This window comes from Lagenorhynchus albirostris, chromosome 6 (assembly GCF_949774975.1).
Source record: "Lagenorhynchus albirostris chromosome 6, mLagAlb1.1, whole genome shotgun sequence".
NCBI classification, from domain to species: Eukaryota; Metazoa; Chordata; class Mammalia; order Artiodactyla; family Delphinidae; genus Lagenorhynchus; species Lagenorhynchus albirostris.
The window spans coordinates 92,871,300-92,894,678 of NC_083100.1; positions in this window are offsets into that span (position 1 = coordinate 92,871,300).

Genomic DNA, 23,379 nt, shown 5'->3' on the forward strand with positions numbered 1-23,379 from the left:
GAACTATTTTTCTAACGAGGGCACCAAGTTCCTCATTTCCCAATGCAACTGTGTTACCAAGCAAGGACTGTGTGCCCTCAGCACAGAAAGTCAAACTCTGACAGCAGGTGTTTGATGTAAAGTAAGTGTTTATTTTCAGGGTGCCACACAAGAAGAACAGGGAGCTCATGCTCAAAAAACCAGAACCCCCGGTGGCTTTCTGGCAAGGGTTTTTAAAGACGCTTTTATGGGAGAAGGTCATTGGATGCCTGATCAGCTCCTGGACCTTCTTCTGACTGGTTGATGGTGAGATAGCAGGTGATGTTTTGAGAATCTCAAACTGCTGGTTCCCAGTCTTGGGTCTGTGTATTTGTGGTCAGTATAGTCACCATCCTCCATTTGGTTAGGGGTGTTAGTTTCTATAGAACAACTCAAAGATATCATCAGATTGTTATCTACATCCCTCAGGAGGAACTAGGAATCCTGTGACTCTAGTGTCCTAATCATTAACTGCTTGAGCCTGCTCTTTGGAACTCGAGGAAGGCCTAGGAGACCGAAGCCTTTTTTACAAAGAAGAGACAGGAGACGCAGAAAGGCTTTTGTACCCGAGAAGGTCCCACAGGGTCCTGCTTGGTTTCAGTCCCCTCTTTTCTTTGACACTCCTCAATCCTGAGGGGAACGGGGACAGAACAAGGACGGGAATAAAGTTTTGGAAAGAGAGGTTAACCATAAACTCAGTAAGGGTATTCAGTTTCGGGGGACTCGATTAATCCCCACTCCTGTTTTAACTTCCCTCAAATCTTCAAGGGAATAGGGTGACAACTGCTCTGGCTACTTCCTGCTGAAAAGGGACATAGTCCTGCCTGGATCTGGGGAACAGACACCATTTCATCTGGACAGGTTTTTACAATCTGATTTGGCCCATACCCTGGACACCCCACTCCCCCGCTCCCAGGCTCACTTTGGCTCAGGCAGAGGCACGTTACTCTGGGACCCCTCCACACATTCCTGTGTGAGGTAGGAAGTGTCTTCTCAGACCCCTAGGGGAAGGTCACCAACCTCCTGGCTACTCTATGTCTTCACTTCTGATGGAAGAACTATCTCCCTGGCTCACCCCCATGGGTTTCACCAGCTCAGGACCATCAGTCTAACAGCTGAAATTAGGATTTCAGGCTTTATAATGGGGGTTGGACTTTTAATCAGTCACCTCTTGACTGCCCACTTGATCTCTCTGCCTCCCACTGGAGATAGGACTTGGGTCTTACAACATGGTGTCTCCCTCACTGTGCCCAGCACATAGCAGAGCCTGAAAGGTCATCTGCTAAATGATCAATAAGTTAATGTCAGATATTCATATGAAGCACTGGAAAAAGCTTTGAGGGTAAAAAATGAGAAGAGGTCACCATTATTAGGAAGGCCAATGAGCTGCTATACAATACGACAGATGCTGGAATGGAGGTTTGTATCAAAGGCTTTGGGAGCACAGAGGAGACTGCAAGTGACCCTCTGGGGAAAGTCTGGACCAGCTGAGCAGGAGAAGGTGGAAGGAGTTGGACAAACCACAGAGGAGAAATGAACTGGGACCTGAAGGATGAGGAAGAGTTCACCCAGGACAGAGGGGTGTGGTATCTTAGAGACAAGTCAGTCATTCAAGGGTAGATTTTACTTCTAAGTCCTTTAGGCAACTGGCTTTTCCTTTATTTTCCTTTCTTCATTTTTTAAATCTTATTTTTACCCTTTGGAATACCCAAGTGGCCTTCTTCTATGGGTATTTTTTATTGCCTTGGTTTAAATGTTTTTAAAAGAAATAAAAGGAAAGAAAACAAAATGGGATCATCTTTCTATACATACATTAAAAAACAGAGCAGCACACACACCATAAGATATATGTCATTGATGGATTTTTTTTACATTCTGTTCTGGTCTTAGCTTAACAGACAAGCTCTTGGATGGGTCCTGATGGGACATCAGATGTGCTCCACCTCATGTCCTCCTGGCTCACCTTTTCACTCTAGCCAGTGATGAGGCGACAGCCGTGTGGAGGAATAACCTGACAACACCTTGTTTCAGCTGCCCCAGAGCTTCCCTGCAACACCATATGGGACACCATGCATTTCTAACAGGACACAAGCCTGGAAGTGTGAGGAGTTAACACACGCTGGGGCAAACCTTGACTAATGGAGGAAGGGAGACAGTGGGTACATTGGACAAACACTCCTGTCTTGTGTCTCCTAAGCAGACATTCCTTAGGCATATGCTGCATAGCTCCTCAAAGGGACCCCATTGGTATCAAGGCCCAGTGTCCCAAAGAGATGCCCAACTCATTCAGTTAACAATGCCCTCTTGAATTAACTTCCCCTCCTTGCCTGTTACACTCTTCCCGGTACCTTGTGGTCACTTCCTAAAATAATATGGATGTAAGCCCTTCTCTCAGGCTCACACTTTTGGGAAAAACCAAGGTTAAGACAGTGGATACCAGAAGTGGACCTAGAAAGCAGACTCTTGGGATGGGATTTTGGAATTTTTTCACTCATGGGTCAGAAATCCTCTGTTGCTGGTGGTAAGTGAGGTGGTAACAAGCACTGGTGTGCAGTAGCATCACAATAACTAAGACTCTCACTGGTAGTCATCCTGGATGAAGCATAGGTGAAAGGTGAAGCATAGGCTTATGTGGTAGTGGTAGCCCTTGAATGGTAGGGAGAATGTCATTTCAAGAATTATGGAGGTATGCACTTTTTTGTCAATGACTTTAGATACTTTGGTAAAAAGAAGAAGAGAGATCAACTGAAGATACATATTCAACGATCAACTTCAAGATACCCTGTGAAAGTGAAAATGTATCTTTTGTAGTTTTTAAGATAGAAGATATAGCTTATTTCCTAAAGCCAGAGAACAGGTTGTGGTGAAAACCACGGGCAGGATTTAATAATAAGGTTAGCAGAGCTCCAAAGGAGACTGAATGCACAGCCTCAATCAATCTCTTTAACAAGGTCAGAATCCTCAAAGAGCTGGTTCCCAAAACTCAGGATGGGGACATTTGGATAGATGAGCCTGCACACTTGGAATGCTCAGAATCTTCTTAATCTGCAGCCTAGCAAGTGGCTCCCTCTCCCTCTCCAGAAAAAAACCAGTCTCTTCTCATCTGCAAACAGCAATAGGACCTCTCCTGAGGAAAGAACCTTGTAGGATGACACTTGTCCTCCTCAAGATCATCTTGCTTCCCCTCATAACCTCCAGACTAAAAATTGGAGTCAGCTTACAGCACAACCCAAGCAAGTACACTCAGCCCTTGCTAGGAAGGAAGGAAATAGCATATAAAACCAAAGAATTGTAGGATCTGCTCAGACCCCTAGGGGAGGGTCACCAACCTCCTGGCTACTCTATATCTTCACTTCTGATGGAATCACTATCTCCCTGCATCATGTGTTTCTGCCATGAGCACAAGCCTGGTTATATGTGCCAGAGGAGGGAGCAGGTGAATGGATCTTGAAAGTTGAATATAAGGCTGGATGAGGAAGAATTTTACTGAGATCAGACCATTGTCCCATGAATCTGGGTTTAATATTCTTCCTGGCGAGGATATCTGGAACCAGTCCTAATACACTGCTAGGATGTCTCCTTGAAGCCTGAACACAACAATGGGACTCAAATGCAGTAGAGATGCACCAGACTGTCTCGGTGGGGTAATGGGGGAAGAGGGGAAATGGAAGGCTCAGGAACATGTAAATGTTAAAGTGGATTTGTTATGTAAAGCTGAGAACCATCCCCTAGGCTGTGTCTCTGAAAGGGCCTACAGGGTACACACTTTGAAACGAAAGCACTGGTGAGGGAGTGCTTTCTGGACCATCTTCACAGACCTTGTAAAGCCTGAGGGCCTTGGTGCTGTACTTATAGTGCCTAGTGAATAAATGGCCTTATTCGTAAAATTCTCTGAGAGTCTCTTTCAGACAATATCAGTGGGGAGCATCCCTTCTGATTCTTAAGCTGATACCCTTAAAGAGAGCATTTTCAAATGTCACAGAATTTACACATTGAAAAATATTCTCAGGACCTTAAGCAAGTAGAAATGTAATATTATCATTGCTTTCTCTCTGTGTCATGAACTTGACCCCCTTTGGAAACAAATAGATGGCTCCCAGATGAAGAAAAGTGTATAATCATCTACAGAGGGAAGAGAAAGAACTTTTGAAGCAATGTCATACCAACTTCAAATAGGGAACAAGCCAGTAACTTCACAAAGCATTTATATAAATCCAAACCAAAATCTTAGGCACCCCACGTAAATCAAGTCAATTTTGTGGGAAGTCTGACAGAGTAAATGGTCCTTTGAAAAACTTGTGTGCCTCTGCCTTTCCTCTGGCTCTCTCTGCCTAAAGGAAATTTAGGACCCTATGCATCCCCACTCCTACTCAAGAGTATTTAAAAGCTCATAGATTCTCAATATTCTGTTACTGGAACAGACTTAGAGCATCCCAATCAGTAGTTCTCGGGTCCAAATGCTATAGAGTGAATTACAGAACTTTAAGAAAATGCAAGGTTCTGGATCCCAACCCTGGAGATTTTAATGTAGTAGGTTTGGAAGGGAGAGGTCCCCAAGCAATTTCAATGACCAGCCAGGTTTGAGAACTGTGTCTGTCAATCCTTCACTGTAAAATCTCAAAGTTAATTGATTTCATAAATTTATGTTACACACACACAGACACTTGCAGAAGAAAAAACCAATAGACTCTGGACAGAGAAAAAAAAAAACCAGTTTGCATCTCTTAGTCTTAGTTTCACCAAATTCAAAGCCTGAGGCAAGGACTTATGTACAAGTATTTTCAATAGTTTATTTTAGGAAGCGATCCCAGGGAACAAGTGTGGGCAACTAGGAATAATGAAACGGAGAAAAAGGGTACATCTCCAAGATAATCATCACAGTAAGTACCTGAGGGTCAGTCCCACTGGGGACTCCAATGGTCTGTGTAAATGCACCTTAGGATTATACAACTGAAGGAAAGAAGATAGGAGCATTTATCCACAAGCCTCTATTATCCTTAGCCAGGGATGCTCCATATGGTGGTAATACCTCATGCTGCAGGTTTTTTAATGCATCAGCATGGCTGAGCATCTCTTGTGAAGTAGCAGAGAATGTCCAAGGTAGAAAGCAAGAGAAATGAGGATCAGTTGAAGAACGATGCTCTCAGGATCTAACTGTATGCAGCTGGTGACCCCAGCAGTGCTGAAATTTAAAAGGCGGGCCAAGATAATATGAAGCAAGCTACGTAAGCTGTCAGATAAGCCCACCCCTTACACTGCTCAGCTCTGCTCAAGCCTTCCTTTAAGTCAAAACCATCACAGAACCTTCGAGGTGTCAGCCAGCCAAAATCTCAACAGAAACCTTCAAACAGCTTTAGTGGTCTAAACTCTAGTCCCCGCTGATGCCAAGGCCATATCTGGTATTTTTCATCTCCCTCCTCCATCGCTTGTTGTAGGTTTCCCTCACCCTCAGCCAGCACTGCAGTGACAGCTCAGACCTTGAATCAGAATCCTCAGTGGCTTTACTCTTCTTGGACTGTGGTTGCTGCACTTGCTCATTTACAGTTAGCATAGAGACACCCCAATGAATCCCCTTCATTCCAGATACAGTCCTTCCTGTCCCCATTGTGTAGCAGCAATTCTAGTTCTTAATGATAGTCAGGGTCAGTCACTCCATCAGCGTAAGGAACCTAAACTGACTGGGTGGTCATCATAGCTTCAGATTCAGCAGAACCTTAGCTGGGTCCCTTGCCTGTGGTTCTCTAGCCCCTCTCACCAAAACCCCAAAACCAGGTCTTCTAATCCAGCACAGCCTAAATTCTCAAGGATGAGAAGTATGAATTCCACAAGCAGGTCATGAGAATTGTTGATATGAGGGGCTGGTCCTCTTAGATCCTGGACCTATGTAATCTAGCTATTGAGGACAAGAGGCAAAAAGCAACAATGACACAATAATACTTCTTCAAGGTCCTATGCATTTTTAAAATACTTTATGACTTTAAAGGATTTTATAAACTGGGCCTTTATAAATATCAGGTGGTATGGACACAAGGCTTCTCAGGAATCTATAGAAATGTTAGAGACTGGGGGAAAAATGTATTTGTTTCAAAATACAAAAAAATAAAATCACAGAATCTAAATAAATATTTAATTCAATAGCTACAAATATAACAAACTTGACACTGTCACCAATTGTTAAATTTAATATGTGTAAAAACGGAATTATATTTGAAAAGAATTTGCAGGCTAGATTTTTCTCACGTCAAAAGGATTTCTAATTATTCATGAATCATGGCCAATTCTAGTCAATTACAAATAAATAAGTTATAATAACTATATAATTTTAAAATCTAATTTATAAAAATCCATAAGACTGTGTGTATGTGTGTGTTTAATGTGAAATATGGGTGCTTTGTAATATGTATGCTTGGATGTACAGTGGGAAATCTCTGGGAGTAGTAGTTTGGTCCATAAAATTCTTAAATAAGCCTTGTTTATAAACATCAACTTGATATTATCATTCCTGTGATTAAGTCATTAATTCTAATTTATAGATATGTTGACTTCATATGGAAATATCTTTGACTCTTCAACCTGAAATCAGAACATACCTGTTAATATGTATTATTATAATTTAAAATTTTAACAAATAATCTTGTGTGAAGTAACTGACTAATATATTTAAATCAAGCCTTCTCAGGAAATACACTCTATTATCTATTAAATGAAAGTTTTACCAATGGCAAAACTGGTCCACAAAGTTTGACCACTGGATAATACTGATTAGAAATTCAAGTCCCTGGACTTCAGCTCAACTCTGAACTGTTTAATCCAAGGGGAACAATCAGTCCTGCTTTATATTATCATAAATTATCATCTTTTTCAGATCACTTCCTAGTTTTCTCAGGCGTAATCGCCAGTTGGGATTATATTCATTTACAAAAGGATTAGGAAATTTCAATAGTTTAAAATTGAACAGGCCAACCTGGCAGAACTGTCAGAGATGAACGATGCTTTAAGGGCATAAAATTTTAAAAGATACATAGTGAAGATGCTGCTCCAAAGATCTGTTTCCTGAAGTGTGTGGTAAGATGGTGGTAGTTTCTTTTGGACAATTTTGACACCATTTCTAATGAGAGAAGAGACCAATATTCTATTTTGTTTAACCGTGGAAACAAGTGGGACCAGAAGCTTCTTCCTCCTCCCTCCTGGGAATAGACTTCAGGTTCACAGCAAAATTCCCCTCTCTTTCATTCTGTGAGATTTCACAACAGAGGGCCACTGGCTATGCTAAGGCACTCTAGTTATTTTGCAAACCAACCATCAGAAGAAACATGCCCACAGATGACATAGCACATCTCGGTGTGAAGACTGTAGAAATGGTGGCATTATTTCAGTGCCCTCTTGACTGTTTTACGCCAGTGTATTTCCTGTGTCTGAATCTTCTATGCAAAATCTGACCTTAAATTGGGCTACCTGATACCAGCTCACAGCTTTGTGGTTTTTCTTGAATAATATAGGCCGTTTTTGAAAGTTGGGAAAAAAAGACAAGAGGATTTCTCTATCTGAGGTTTATGGGAACTTTAGACATGTGTCTCTTGAGGTCCTTTGGAGAGACAAACAGTCTGATACCAGGAGCCCCATTATTTAGCCTTCCTTAAACACCAGGTCAGATGTTTTGCTTCCCTGTTTCCCATTTCTGTCGTCAAGGGATGTTCCAGCTTTGCTCTGACACCCCATCTTCATTGTCTGTCCTCACCTCTGCCCCCGCCACCCAGGGAATCTGTTTACGAAGCCATCTGGTTAGTCCCTGAAAGCCACAGAGCTACAGTGCTGGCGGCCCTGACCCCAGCTACCAGAAGCTCACTCCGTGGACGAAAAAAAAAAAAAAAAAGGCAGGTTTTTGTTGTTGTTTTTAAGTTGATGAAACTAACAAGGTCCAGTAACTCCTTTGGAAAGCTGGGACTTGGTGATAAATGAAAATTGAAGACTTTTTTTTTCAAACTTCTCCTCCATCCATTTTTTAAAACTACAAATTTAAAACTAGAAATCATCAGGAAAAGTGATTGAACTTAGGGGCAATGCCAGTGAGCCTGGCGTCTCTTAAGTGTGTTTTGAGAACCCATAGAGCCCACAGTGGATTCCTACTCACACATAATTCTGCAGAATTTGAGAACCTACAGCTGTACACAGATTTAGAGAAAATATCTCATAATATCTCAACATATCGCATCCTGGCACAGCCTGCAAATAAAGCATGTGTAGTACCTGAACATGCTGTCCGTGTTTGCATTTCAGGTAGGCGGACTGTAAAGCAATAGAGCAGGGAAAGCAGGACCTGAGTCAGCCCTTGTGGGGTTGCTGCTTTCAGCGCTCTCTTGATGAAACCCAGACGCCCACACAAAGTCAGCACAGATTTGAGGAAGGTTTACCAAGTGTCTTGGGGAAACTTCTGTGGCCTGCGAATGGTTGTCTGAAAATGTGTGCCTGAGGTTTTGCATAGCATGCCAGGAGTGCTGCCTCGGAACCGCTTAGGGAGTGCACAGCATCCCTTAGGCTCCGCTGCCTGGGGACTTCCAGGGCTGAGTGATGAAGAAATGATGCTCCCGACACTCTCCCGAAGTGGTCAGGGTTCTCTTTCTGTCACATAAACAGAGCCTCAGAGCAGCATCTCTGCAGACACCCATCCTTGGCTTCAGCACTAATTTCAATCTCCCTAGGGTAAGTCATAATAAGAGGGAGAGAGGACCAGAGAAAGCAGCCCTTAACTGGACGTTGTACCATTTAGCTGACTCTGACTCTGAACCTCAACTGCCTCATCTTTAAAATGGGGATCATAATTCTTATATAGCTGGTTTTGAGAAACAAAAGTATGTAAAAGGACTTGGAAAATATAAAAAGCACAAAGTAATGAAAGATATCATTGCGAGGCTCAGCTCTGATACCAGCTAGTTGTGTGATCTTAGTGATTATGAATAAAACTGCTAAAGGCCCTTCTGAAAATGCTGTGAGCCTGTGAAACATCAAAGAAGAATTTTAAAGAGCCAGGTACTTTCTGTCCGGCTAATATGATGCTCAGCGCAAATGTGTTCTCTCGGCCTGATCACGTGGAGTCAGTTCTTCTAGTTCTAGTTTAAGTGGTGAAACCCATCCTCCTCTCCCCTTCTCCGCCTCTTGTAGTCTTGGGTCTACTTTAGAATTTTTCCCTCAAAGCGCCCTGGCTTTGGAGAGGAAACTGAACGCTTCCGCAGAGGGTCAGGCAGCTCCGATCGTCTCTCTCTTGAGTTTTAATTCTATGAACAAACGAGTACTTGGTGGCCTGCAAGGTGAAATAACTTGGGAGCTTAACAAACGCTGCACCTATGACTGCGGGCAGCCCGAATCTGCTTCCTAATTGGCAGAGATGGGCACACCCAACCTCCCTCTGAGAGCATTTCCGTTAGAGTTGACTGTCCTAATTAAAACTGTGACCCAGATATAGCCCCCTCTGATCCAGAGAGCTGATATAACTGTCTCTGCAGGAAAGGGTTTCCAGTTTGAGTTTTAAGTACATTGAAGTGAACTAGACTCCGATTTCTATCAAGTCAACCTCCAAAGCAGTGAAGGAGGTGATGTGCTCAGCTGGGGAAGAGGAATTGGGACAAATGCCTGGAAGCTCCCAAGCTTCCAAGAGTTGACCTGCCCTGACCCAAACCATCGCGCTCAGCCAGGCTGATGCCGGGCCCTGTCCGCGCTGTGGCCACGCCCATCTCTGTGCCTTTGCTCTTGCTCTGACTTCTCTTCCAGAATTGCCTTCTGCCCTTCTTTTCAGTGCTTCAATTGGTCATGCAACAAACACTTTCTGAACACATTTTGTGGTTCAGCACTGGGCTAGGTACTGTGGATCTAGAAAGATAAACCTGATATGACCAAGGCTCTCAAGGAGCTTGTTTCCTGGCAAGGGAGATGGGGCATGTGCCCAAGTCATTCTAGTAGCAAATATGCAGGGAGAGTGGGATGAATGCCTGATAGAGTGGCTAGGAGAGTATGGAGAAAGGAGAAATCCCTTATGAAGAAAGGGGTGAGGAAGGCTTGGTGGAGGGGGTGGCATTTTGTGGAAGCCTCGATAAAGGTTTCAGGAGACGAAGACTGGCACAAGGTGATGTGGAATTGGCTTGATTGGCTTGGCTGGGTCTGCAGGCCTAATAGGTCCAGGAAAGGATCTGAAGGGACAGTGCAAAGGAAGGGAAGCAATGTTTATTGAGCACCTACTATGTGCAAGTCCATATGCCTTCATATAGTCTATATTACCGCTCTCCGTAGGTTTTACTATTCCTGTTTTGTGGGTGGTAAAACAGAGCTTCAAAGAAATTAAGTCGCTTGCTTTAGGTCCCAACAGCTAGTGAGCGGCAGATCCAGGACTTTTAGGCATGTCTGCCCGACTCCAAAGCCTGTCCGCTTTCTTTACACGAAGCTTTCTCTATGGGAAGGATCTGAGACTCGAAAAGGCAGATTACAGAAATCTGTATATTCACTTCCTAGAAAGCGAAAGAAGTTGGATTTATCCTTCCTCTTTGCTTAGTTGCTCAAACTCTACCCTTCCCACTAGACTTTGTGTGCGTGTTCCAAGCCTTCTGACATTCCCAGTTACTGTTGACAGGGTCCCATTGCCCCTGTTACATAATTTATTTGCCCCATGTGAATCTATCATAAATCCCCAGTAAAGATGCAAGTTCTTAAGGAAGAGGAACTGATCTTACCCTTCTTCCTTACCCCTGAAAGAGCAGTTGTGGAATTAATTATCTCTTTTCCAAGAAGATGTAGAGATCAGCAGTGGCTGCCCCTCCCCAGTATGGTCTGCCTGCACTGATGTTAGAATGAGTGTGGACTCCTCAATTCCCCAAGACCCATCCACAGACATTTGCCTTCCCTGAAGTTTCTCTCTACAAGGAAGTCACAGGGAAACATGCCCAGTTCTGCTGAGAGCAAACAACTCAGTGGGCCAGTGGGCCACAGTTGGCCTTGCTTACCCATACACTGGCCTGAGAGTTGATTATGGAGTTTTTACTGATGGCTCTAAAGAGCTGCACCTCCCTCCCTAAGTGCGAAGGAGAAGTTCCCAGCCTGGAAGGAGACACGGCCCCAGGCAGCTCCAGCTCCCACGTGGAAAGGCCTGCAGATGGTGCCAATTCACAGCCTAGGAATTTACTTGGGTATCTCTGAATTTAGGGCCTTGATAGATGTGTCAAAGGGAGGAGGTTTCCCACTGGTGTGGATTTGATGGCCCTGATCATTTCCAGACCATTTAACACTTCCACTCTTATAATGGTTGATTTTCCAGGTCACAAATTTCATGGGCATACTTGCTACTTACAGGATAACTATTGATCATTTAATTGCAAGGTAAGTACCATGGAAAGGATGAGAAAATCACATGGTAAACAATTATAGCCTACTGCGCTTGGTTATTTTTGAGCCTGCCTGGCTACCAGTCATTTATTTGCAAAGTAAAATTTAGTCCCAGAAAAACTCCCATTGGTGTACATAGGGATGATCAAGAAGCATCTTCCTTTTCATTCATAATTATATCAGCAGTATATTAAGTATGTTCTTATTTACTCTCCCTGAAATCTAACATGGCCATTTTCTTTCCATGGTACATTCCCCAATGTAACAAAGTAGAAGAAGGCCAGAACTGGGGGATACAAACCTGGTAAAGAATCCCAATCCCAGCAATTACCAGGGTACCAATTACCAGATAACACCTTAGGCAGGATACTTAAACTCTCTAAGCCTTAGTTTTTCATCGGTCAGATGGAGTGAACATACCTACTTCATGGGAATATTGTTAGCAACAAGTAAGATAATTGATGTAACGTGCCTGGTGCATAGCCCTAATGACTGTAAGTACCCACATGGCGATTACTCTGTGTCAGCCACTGTCTTAAACACTCCATATTACGCATTGACTTGATCTTCACAGCCACCACCGAAAAGAAGCAACTGTTATCAGCCCCATTTTATGGATGGGAAACTGAGTCACAAGTAGTTTGCTCAAGCTCATCAGTTATCAAGTGGTAGAGCTAGAATTCGAACCCAGGAGGACGGGCTGCAGAGTCTGTGCTCTTAACCTCTGTACTAGACTGGTCCAGAGGCAGTGAGCACAGGTTATTTAAACTCAGAAGGCGCTGTGTGATGACGTGGATTCACCAAATGAATGAGAGGATCAGATGTTAGGTTAGAGGTTGTAGTAGGCGGCCTTTAAGATGCCTCTCAGGGATTCACGCCTCCTGGTATTCAGGCCTGTATGGAATCCCCTCCCCTTGAATGTGAGCTGGACCTAGTGACTCGAGTCTGAAAATTAAAATATGGCCAAAGTGATGGGGTGTCACTACCAAGACTAGGTTGCAAGAAGGTTGTAGTTCCCATTTTGGAGCCCCTTTTACTCTACTCCCTCTGAGGGAAGCCAGCTGCCATACTGTGAGCTGTCCCAAGGTCAGGTCCATGTGGCAAGGAACGCATGTCTCCTGGTGAACAGCCAGCCATGGTTTGCCAACAGCCATGCCAGTGAGCTTGGAGGCAGATCCTCCACAAGTCGAGCCTTGAGAGAGCTGTAACCAGCATTGTCAACATCACCAACTTCAGCCCACAGTTTCTAAACCCAATAAGCAAAGCAAATACATGGTTCTTTCCAGCACGGTCAGATCCTTCACGAACAAACTTACCAAAGACAAACTTACAGCCAAACAAAAAGAGATAAGGAAGAAGATAGGTTTGTCTATTTGTTGGTTTATGTTTTCTTAATAAGGACCATTCATGTCCCTGGCAGAGCGGGGGAGTGGGTGGAACTATGTCTGCATCAGAAAGAATAAGAACTGGGTCCCTCCCAGTCCTGTCCCAGTCTCTCTCCTCTTCCTATCTCTGCACTGAACAGCCACAGAGCTTTGGGAAAGTCTGTGAACCCTCTGGGTCTCAGCTGTCCCATCTGTAAAAAGGGGTGATACTTAGCCTGCCTGAGAAATGAAGTGGACAGAGCCAGATTACCCTTCAAGGTTCCTTCTAGTTCTGAAATATATGATACTCCGTTGCTTTATTCAGACTGAGTTTTAACAGCTCTGTTACTGTGGTTCTCAAACTTTCTGGTCTCGGGACCTCTTTACTCTTTAAAAATTTTTGAGGATCTGAAAGTTCCTTTTGTTTTAGAGGGAGATATATATATATATATAGAGAGAGAGAGAGAGAGAGAAAGAGAGAGAGAGAGACACATATATATATGTATCAGTCTTGACTGTATTAGAAATTAAAACAAGAAAATTTCTAAAAATTATTAGTTCATTTAAAAATACTAAGCATATTTCATGTTAACATAAAACTATAACTTTATGGAAAGTAGCTACATGCTACATTTTCTTAAGATAAATGAGAAGAGGGGACATTGTTTTCCATTTTTGCAATTCTCCTTATGTCTGGCCTAATAGGAGACAGTTTCTCATATCTGCTTTTGCATTCATTCTGTTGCAACATCACATGTCGGGCAGCTTCTGGAAACTCCTCAGTACTGGTGGTGAGAGAATGAAAGTGAAAAGAGCAAACATCTTAGTGTTATTATGAAAACTCTTTTGACTTTACCAAACCCCTGAAAGGGTTTCTGGAACCCCCAGGGGTCCCTGGACCGCACTTTGAAAACTGCTGTTCTGTTAGTACTGGTTGGAAATGCCAAGATTTCTTCTCAACATTTTGACTACCTACCCACCATCCAAAAAACAAACAAAAAACACACGTATATACAACACACAGACACACACAAACACACACATACAAGGGCAATTTTCACACTTTCTTTCTAAAGCCTCTCTCTGAGAAACTGCAAGTCAAAATAATTCACCCCAAGGGACTTCCCTAGCTGTCCAGTGGTTAAGATTCCACCCTTCCACTGCAGGGGGTATGGGTTCGATCTCTGGTCGGGGAACTAAGATCCCACAGGCCTCGCAACGCGACCAAAAAAAAAAAAAAAAAAAAAATTCGCACCAAGCAGATCCTCTGCAGAGACTCTGCTCCTCAAGGCAGGTGTCAGCTCATCCTCCAAATGGTGGCTTCCTGCTTATCTACAGAACCCAGCGAAAGTAACAAATGGCTTCTTGAGGGTCTCCATCTAGCTTCTCCAACCAGATAAATAGCCGAGGAATTTCAGATGCTGCTTGCCTTTGAAGCTTTGGCTTCAAAAACAAATGCCTAGAGGAAGTCAGCAATGAGCAGGCCTGCTTCAAAAGCTAGCAACACACACACCCCCATCCAGCAAAACAACAGGGACCCTCTAAAGCCTCTGCAGTCAGTCAACCAGGAAGCAACCCAAAGTACGGGTGGGGGAAACATCAGACCAGTTGGGGGCTTTCTGAGAAGACCTTTAATAAAGAGCTAAGTGGAAGAGGAAATCACTAGATCTGGTCATACTAATTGGGTGGGATATGAAGTAGGAAGGCTGCCTAACAAGGAGTTTTAGTTCTGGTTCTACCATCTTGGTGTTGGTAGCAAATGACTTTTTCTGAAAAGGACAAAGGGGGTAAGAAAAGTGCCAAAGTTCCTTCCAGCTCTTTCATGCTGCATTTCTCACCAATAATGCACATAGGTCTATGGATATATTTCTGAAACAAAGAGAGGACATAGCCCCAATCCCATTTATGCCTGAAGTACATAACTCTTTCATTTATTCAACAGCTGTCAAGACCCCAGTTTGTTGCAGGCACTGTTGTAGCACTGAAACAATGCTATTACTGAAGTGATATTCAGTGTTCTATCACTGAAGCAGTGACCACAACAATGAAAAATGCTTGCCTTTATATTCTAGTGGGAGAGATAGACAAACAAAATATATCAGACGTCAGTGGTGATAAGTGTCATAGAGAAATTTAAAGCAGGGAAGGGGAATACAGGCTATAGGGCTGAGGGCTGTTTGCAATTTTAAATAGACTGGTCATTGTAAGCAAACCGTATCTATGAGCCTTGGAATTTGAAATATTATACAACTTTGCATGAATTTGGCCATCATGAAGTCAATCAGCATTCATCCCTACAGTGAGTCAGTTAATCAGTCAGTCAGTCAGCAAACATTTACTTGGAACACTGAAGACGTTGCAACTTTGGGAGCTTGGGGAGGTAGCCCCCATGGGTGCAGATCAGTTATTGTTCAAGAGGCAGCATAGGGGGATTTGTTCCAGGACCCCTCACGGATACCAAAATCTGAGGATGCTCTAGTCCCTTATATGCAATAACATGGTACACTCAGCTCTCCACATCCATGGGTTCCGCATCTGTGGAATCAACCAGCAGCAGATACAGAGAGCCAACTCTACTTACTTGAAGGGTTGTCGTAGGATGTAGCTTTAGTCACGCTTGACACTAGACATAGAACCACTCCCAGATGGTAGCCATCAAAGCAGAAATCAGAAGAGAAGTCCAGGAGGGAATTGTCTTTGGGCACATGAGGCACTCCCTCACGGAACCCTTCCCCCAAAATAAATGGGGTCCAGTGAGATTTGAGACTTATTCGGATCCCATTTGGCCGATTGAGTCTTGGGAAACTCAGGTTACACTACTCTTTTTCAGTAGATTCTGCTGGGCTCCCAGAGCAGAAGGGAAAACAACTCCCACTGATGATTATAATTGACCAACAGAGCTGGCTGCAAAAGGGGCCGTTCCAAACAGATCAGCTGATTTTATCAGAGAAGGAACTGGTTTTCCATGAAATAAAGGACTGTTATGCCTCTGCCTAACTGGAATCCAGGCTTTGCCACCCTCACTGTCCGAGGGCTGGCCAAACCCACTTGGGATATGAGCATCCCCACTCCTGCCCCAAAAATGTTGCCATCAAATGACTATAGCCGGTTCTTCATTTGAATAAGAATCCTGCTCCATCTGTTAGAAGGAGCAATATCTGTTCATGCTAATCTGATTGCTCCTACAACTTGTATTAAAAAACATGGAGGTTACCAGAGGCTTTACTCTGACCTTTGATTTTCCAATATCGCATCTGGGGTAAGCTCTTCCTTTTAATCTCTACGGACAATAGGCAAAATATCACCGAGGGCTCTGCCGACAGAGGCAGAGATCATAGAGCATGTGTCCATGACCCCAGGTTAGATGATTATAGTAACGCTTTTTAGGCTCTTCTAATAAAGAATATGCTGAACAGGCTCCAGTGCGCACGTGCAAAAGTCTAATTGCTGTTAACATGTCACTCCCATCACGGAGGAGCAACAATGTCCTGACGGCTTGTCAAATCCCGAATTGATTTTGAAATTGCTTTAATGAGGCAATGAATAAGTTTGCAGGGGCCCTGGCCATCTGAGAGGCCTCCGCGGCATCAGCCCAGATCACCTGCATTTGCTTTGTTGGCCGCTTATAAATGAGGACAGGGCACACAGAGGATTGCTGTTTGGCGGCTGAGTATTTGCAAGCTCTGAGCTGGGATTTCAGTCCCTGTTCCCACCTCTGAAGTCCCTTCTTGCATTTTAGATTTGTTTTGAGGTGTGCGTGTTTGTGTACATTTCCCTTCCAGCTTCGTCCCCCCCTCCCCCAATAAATACCTCCCACGGAAAGGGCTGAGCTGGTTTTTCTCAGAAGCACAAGGAAGGGTTACGAGTTCCTTCTTGCTCCTCATCCAATACGTATGAGAGTCGCTTTGAGAGTAACGCGCCTCCCCGTTTTGAGCTTTGTCCTGTCAATCAAGACTGACAGTGGATGGGCTTCCCTGGTGGCGCAGTGGTTGGGAGTCCGCCTGCCGATGCAGTGGACACGGGTTCGTGCCCCCGTCCGGGAAGATCCCACATGCCGCGGAGCGGCTGGGCCCGTGAGCCATGGCCGCTGAGCCGGCGCGTCCGGAGCCTGTGCTCCGCAACGGGAGAGGCCACAACAGTGAGAGGCCCGTGTACCGCAAAAAAAAAAAAAGACTGACAGTGGATAAAGATGGATAGAATCAAGCTTTCTACCTGCATCACTGCCCAAGGCAGAGGAGTTGAACAACTGTCCCTCTGCCTCCAAAACTACTGCACCCACTTTCTGTTTCCCCTGAAGGATGAGAAAAGTTGGTAACGGTTTTCCAGACTGTCAAAGGCTGGACCTCACGGCTCTTCTCAGTATCCACCCAACTAAAACCTAGTGGGGCAGAAAGGGCCACGTTTGTTTTGATATCACGCTCTAATAGCAATATCACCGGGTATTTCGACGTTGCAAGGAGGGTTTGGGCACAGTACCAAAGAAACCTTCCAAATCTGACCAAATCTGACATGATGCGCCACCTCATTCCTGCTTAAGATGTGGTTTGGGATTCATGATGGGGAAATGGTGTTTCCCCGGCCAAGAGAACTGAATGAGCTTTCCTGTTTCCTTGTCTTTCCCATGTAAACAACACCAACACTCTTGACAGTGGGAACAAATGTATGCCCAGCTTGCAGTAAAAACGAAAAAAAACTGCCAGTAACACTTCACAATCCTTGCTTTTATCACCTGCCTCCCCCGCCCGGAACATTATTTCATTCAGAGCCAAGGTAGAGAGCCAAACTGCCTATTTCAAACGGACATGAGCGCATTTTAGAAAAGCATCTGTGTATATTATATTCCGTGGGGCTGCGTCTCATTTATACAGCCCCTGTGCTTCCGAGCGCCTGACCGGCATCCTTATCGGGTGCAGATGCCTTCAAGAAATTGGATGCTACAGTATCCATACATCAACGTTATGATGATGTATTTTTCATGAAATCTGTAAATGAGGTCAACAGGGTAGGGATATTCTGGATGACAGACTCTATAATGGTTTTTGAGGAATGGCCTGTTTCTCTCTAAAAAGTCAATTTAACCTTTTTTTTTTTGAATGCTCGCTCATTACAGTCTGATCTGGCTACTTTGGTACAAAGCTCCCTCCACCATGGCATGCTGTGAGAAAGAGGTATTTACTTGTCTATAAACCAATGAGTAGAAATGTAAGTTTGTTAACATGGAAGGGGTAGGTAGTTGGTACCTCTGGGGTTTCTGATATCTTGTCTTTTCTTATCACCAGAAACATAGTCTCAAGCTGAAGGAACAGATGACTCGGTCGTCAAAGAAAAGAGTGACATAAAAGGAAAAAGAAAATGCTGAGGGTCAGGAGTGCCAGGAATTGAAGTTCCAAAATGTCATTTTATACTCTCAGTGAAATTGGAACGTAACCTCAGCTTCTGCCAAGACCTCTGTCCGTCCCAGAATCAACTGCACGTTGGCGCCTGTTATTATAAGAAGTGTCTGACGGGGCTCAAGAGTGAAGGAAAATGGAGCTCTTATGTGCTGCTGTCCATTCCCCCGCTCGACGCTGGGCGACTCAGGGCTGAACGCAGGCACCCAGCACAACTCACACACCTCCCTACCCCACTGAAGGCCAAAAGTAGAGCTGGGTCCCAGGAAGGAGAGACACCAGGGACAAAGGTGACAGAAATGAAGCATGGCTCAGACTGAAACTGACTACTGTCAGCAGAACCGGCAAGGCTGAAGTCTAGTCACCAGATTTGCTATCTGGGCATGAGTGTGTTTTATCATTTTCTGGGCCCTCCTCTCCGGAGCTGCGAAATAGGAATGACAGGAACTCTGTACAAGAAGGCAGTTATGAAGAAAAGGAAATGTTAGGGCTGCAGAGGTCTTAACAAAGGCCAGTTCTGTGAACGCAGTAAATATTGAACTCATGCTGTAGATTTAGATCCTGATCTATATACACATATGTATATATGTGTGTGTATACACAAACATAAAGAGGGAGAGAGGGAAATGTGGTTTTAAAGATGTAATAGGAACTTTTAAGCAACTTAAAAAAGGAAAATACCCTTCTATATTACATGCATTACTTTCTTATTGTCCTTACGATTAACAAAATGGTGTAGACAGTCTCTTCCAGATCAATGAGCATGGCCTCAGGCCTAAACGCAAGAGGGAAAATGAATCCTGAGTGACAGAGCCTGGCATTTCACTTGTTCCTGCCACCTGCTCTTGGAGGTCACCGGCACCACAGTATGTAATTACCAACCTCATGGCCGCCTCTTCCTTCCCCTCTCCCACTGGCTAATTGATGGCCTTCACACCAGTGCTGGGTCAGCCCTCTGAAAACATCTTGAGCAGGAACTACTCCTCCATCTAACAGATGCCGCTCACTCGGGAGCCCCCCAGAGCCAGGACCTCAACGATGGCTTGTGTTCGCTCAGCCGTGAGAAAAAAATGATAGAGCAAAGAACAAGATTACAGATCTACTCAAAGCAGAAGGATTTATTGGTCCTCTTCCAGGAGAAAGATACCTGAGCTTCAGTTTCTTGCCTTTCCTTTCAGGTCTTCCTTGCTTCCCTCTGAAATTACACGCAGACAGTGAAATCATTGCCTCAGCAAATGCCGAAATATTAGAAGGAGTCCACATGGCAATGGGTGGATCACATCTGTCAGCGGCTGCAAAGAGAGCCCCCAACTGCCCCCAGAGCTTCTGTACAAATGAAATACAAATCGTCAGCCCGAATCTGGGACTCTATGCCTAGGTGCTGTGCCGTGATACTGACCCCTCCAAAACCAGAACCGACTTGGCGCCCAGGAGAATTGGGGGGAAACTGGTCTCTCTTCTTGCTCATCTCTGAGCCACTAGAGAATAAAGCTCCTAGCTGACTCCTGGAAGCATGTCGCTTCTTTCTCCCCAAGCAGCAAACCCCAACTGCCCTGGGGGACCCAGATCCTCTGTGAAAGGTCTGCTTTCCATTCTAAGCCCTTTTTTATTTCAGTCCATGATTGTAGCCCAGCCAAGACAGGACAAGAGGCTTCCCCTTGAAAACGCGAGGGCAGGGTACCACTCAGAGCTTCTGGTCATCGAATACCTCTGTAAACACTCTCACTTGAACCCCTCACTCTACTTATACATGTAATGTTCAAAAAACACGAAACCGGTAGCAGGTGCTACCTGCTAAGAGTCAGCTTAAAAGCAGGGCTTCAAAGGCCAGTGGGGTAGGCTAGATATTTTTTGTAGCTAAAGCTATCTGTTTCTATCACTTGCTCTAGATTAGGGATCAGCAAACACAGCCTACAGGACAAATCTGGTCTGTTGCCTGTGCTTGTCAATACAGTTTTTGGAATATAGCCATGCTCGTTCATTGACATACTGTCTATGGCTGTGTTGGTCTCACAAAGGCAGAGGTGAGCAGTTATGACAGAAACTATGCAACTCACAAAGCCTAATGTATTTCCTATCTGGCCCTTTATAGGAAAAGTTTGCCGACCCCTGCTCTCTTGGCTGTCCTGACATCTCCCAATTATTGTTAGTGGCAGCATTCATCAATTCATCTGCTATGGACTATTTTGGCTTATGATGGAAAAGTTTACATAATCCTTCTGAAAAAAGGAAACTCATATGCACTAGGTCCTGGTTTGAAGTGGTTACATACGTGAAAGGTAGAGCTAACAATTACACGCGAGCAAAATAGTCCAATGATTTTTTTAAAGAATGACAAGGCAGGAGTTGCATACATTTAACTGACACCCACACTGTGGACATTGAGCAAGTGCTTTAAAATCATGGAGCAAATAAAGATAAAAGAACTCCGCCCTGTAGAGTATCAATGCAAAAAAATTTATTGAAGATTGTTTTGTATCAGACTCGACTCGCCAAAGTCCACAGATAGGAAGACAAAGGAAATCTCTTTAGAGATTTGTCTCAAATTTGTCTCGCTTGATCAAATACCAACTATTAAGTGATTCTTCACAAAGAAACCTTTTCATAAGGAGTAAATTTTAAAATGAGAGCAAAGAAATGGGTATTTGTTTTTCCACAGAATACATAAAGCCAAATCTAGTCCACTTCCTGACTCTGCCCCACACCTATTGGCCATTTTAGGAGTCATTGTTGAAACCTTCCTGCTGGTCTGATATGAAGTGAGACAAGGTCTCTGCAGAGCTCTGACTTGTATGTTTTCCAAGCAGTACGTAACTAGACCTTACAGCAAACTTAAGTTGTCTAAGTCTCCCTCAAACCCCAATCTCTTGGACAGAACTTGACCCAGGTCCCATTGGCTTGGCCAAAAGGGTTGAAGATTGACATGGATTGGGGGTGGAAGTGAGCTGGAAAAGCTCCCTCCTGGACCAACTTGGATTTTCCCAATTGTTGGATCACAGACCAAAGGAGTTAACTGTCCAGTATTGTGAGGCTCATGTTTGCACCACAGTCCCAGATGGCTGCACACATGCCCCACCCATTTGACCAAGCCCCTTTGGATGGTGGGCAAAGAGCCTTGAACCTTCCTATACTGACTCCAGGCTAGGATGGGGCAGGCATAGTCAGACAGGCAGGCAGCATCTACATCCACATCCACATCTCTCACACACATACCCACCCAGAGAAAGCCTATTTCTTGCAATTAAAATACAAGTCACATTTAAAATTCAAGGGCAGAAGGACTCTGCTGGAGTTGAGAAAGATGAGTGCTACAAATGCATCCCCTCTTTATTTGAAGCTCATCTCCCCATAGGACATGGTGCCCTTCCACTGTACACTGTTCACACTATTTTATAATTAAACTGTGTCTTATCCATCTATGAATTCCCGGCGTCTGGCAAAGTACGTGGCAAGTAGGTGCTCAATAAATGTTTTTTCATGCATCCATTCATTCAAGCAATAAATGTTTATTGAACACCTACTATGTGACAAATGCCTTGCTAAGAACAGTAAATTAAAGAAATGAATAAGACAATCTGTGTGTCCAATGTTCCTCAAATCTAGAGGAGGAAGAGCAAATAAACAGATAATTACAATATAGGGTGGAGATGTTTCAGTCAAGACTTAACAGAGTTGGGCACCTAACCTTGCCGTGGGGTGGGTGGGTGTGGGAGTAGTTAAGCCATGGATGAGGACACTTCCTCGCTCTGGAAATGTAGATAAATGTTGTCATATTGGGACTTGGATCTTTACAGAGTGCAGTAAGAGAGGAGTTTACTTTTTGACTACGGAATTCATATTTTTCAGCACTGATAGTTCACTAAGATGTGGGATTGCTCTTCACAAGCAGAGAAACTTAACAAAAGGTTGTTTTGATTCTCCTATTGATGTGCAACGACATCACCAAAATTCCTTGGGTCTTGCCTTGCTTTAGGCACATGGCAGTTAAAAACAACAATAAAAGGAAAAAAAAATCAATCAGTCAATAAGTTAGAATCAGAGGATCATAGAATGCTAGAGTCTATAAAAGGGCATTTAAAATGTTAGTAGAGTCTGTCTGATGCCAGATGACTAGTGTGACCTGTTTCATTCTTCTGTTCAATTGATAGAGTGACTGACGGATCATTTGGGCTTTGCCGGAAGGGACAGTTGCACAGGAAGACTTGGCATGGGGTGGTCATTTGATAAATGGGCTCTGAATGAATGAAGGCAAACACCTCAGGCTCTGTAGAGCAAAGTGGGGGGGCTCAAAATCCACAAGCTCAAATAACACTGCCACATTGACCTTCTCATCAATCATCAGTCAAGGTCCAGCAATGTTCTGGGAGCAGTGGAGAATGCAGAAGAAATTATACCTGGTCTCTGACCTTAAAGAATATACAAACAAGGATATGAACAGGCAGTCTTTGGAAGAGGGAAGTCAAAAGTATATGAAGAGATGCTCAGACCCATCAACTGTTGGAAAAAGTGCAAATCAAAATATTAATGAGATGTGATTTCATACAAATAACCTGGAAAAAAATGTTTTTAACTGGATGATAATATTGAGTGTCAGCTTAGAGGTGAGATACAGGGTCCTTTATGCATGGTAGGTGGGAATGGAGACCAGTGCAGCTTTACTGTGAGTAACTGGGCACTTCCCAGTCAAATGAAGCGTGTGTGTAACCTACATGTCATTATTCTGGTTCTGGGTATGCATATATCCCAAAGAAATCCTCACACAGATTCATAAGGGACCATGAATTAAGATGCTCATGGCACATTATTTGGGATGATGGCGTGAAGTTGGAGGTAATCTGGGCACCCGTCCCTAGGCGACTGGACAGATAAAATTTGGAGGGAAGGGGTATAACCCATGGTGTACTACACATAGTTGGAAGCAACTGACTAGATGTCCACATAAAAACATGGATGATTCTTGAAAGCTTAGGGATGGTTGAAAAGAGTGAGAAACAGAAGAAGATATATAAAACAATACCATTTAGGAAAGTAAAAAGTTACACTCATAAAACGAGTATAATCTTGTAAGAAATTTTCACAAAGTGATTTTCTTTAAATACATTAGAATAGTTGCCTCTGGAGGTAAGATGTGGAAAGGATAAATAGAGATTTCAGTTCCTGGAAGTGGGGTGATGTTCTAACAAATACGTGTGGGAGTGGCTTTGGAACCTAACAGTAGGCAGAGCCTGGGGAGAATTTGA